Raw genomic sequence first — 1,144 nt, forward strand, 5'->3', positions numbered from 1 at the left:
CAACAGGCCGGGTAAGGCAAATGGGAGAAGTCTCTGCCATTTGCCTGCGGTGGTTTGGGGAGGCAACACCAGGTTCTGGGGCTTTGTGGGGGCCTCTCCTTTAAACCATGAGCAGGTCTCCCACATGTGCAGCAAAAACGGAGGTGGATGTAATCCTGGGTCCCCCACATCCTCCTCCAGGGATAGGGGTAACCCAGACAAAGCCCAGCAACCCTGGGAGAGAGCTGGTGTGCTCTGGGCATTAACGGGAACCTGCTCTGAGCTGCCTCTGGACACCCCAGCCCGTTACCGCAGGCTCACGGTGATGCCCAGCACCTTCTGCTCAAACGCTGCAACGCTACAGCTGCTCCCCCAACACCATCACCCGGCTTTGAACACCCCCGTCTCCTCCTTGGCCATATCCACTTCATTTTGCCCAAGTCTGGTCACGTGCTTGTGCCAACCTAACGCAGCACAACGCAGCCAACGCTGGCACGACAGCTTGCCAGGTGGGTGAAAAGACCCCAGTTACAGCCCATCCCTCCAGCTGGGCTCACACGCGATTCCCTCCATCCCCGTAGAGCCCTCTCCTCTGCCCCGTCTTTCCTGCAGAAGAAACAAGTCCCTTGTCGTTATTACAAAAGGCCTCGTTTAATTGCTCATTTCCCATGCCAGACACCAGGGGAGTATTTGATCACATTATATTTTTTTTTGTTAAACATCAATTCATCAAGATGCACAGCTCCAGTTCCGCGGGGTGGGAGAAGGTGCTGCAGGGAGGGCAATGGGGGGAGACAACCTTCCTGCAGCCAAACTGCCTGGGGATCCCAGATCCCAGATCCACCTGCTATAAATTCCACCTGCTCAGAACAGATTTTTCCTCTTTTCATCCTCTTCTGCATCTGTCCCCCATGACAAACAAAAAACAAACAACAGAAATGTGGGGGGCCCAGCTCTGTGGCCAGTCTTTGGCACATCAGGAGGAAGCAGATGCCTAGAAGGGGGAGCTGTGGCAAGGCTGGGACATGGGACCTCCATGTGCAGCCCCAGAGTTTGCAGGTTCCAGTAGCAGGTTGGAAAGAAACCCCCGAGTCTTGCTGCAATTTCTTGTTCCTGGGAAGGAGGCACTGGAGACCAAGGTCCTGGGAGCAGTCAGCAAGGGAAA

Source organism: Fulmarus glacialis, unplaced genomic scaffold (assembly GCF_000690835.1).
Source record: "Fulmarus glacialis isolate BGI_N327 unplaced genomic scaffold, ASM69083v1 scaffold23492, whole genome shotgun sequence".
In the NCBI taxonomy this organism is placed as follows: Eukaryota; Metazoa; Chordata; class Aves; order Procellariiformes; family Procellariidae; genus Fulmarus; species Fulmarus glacialis.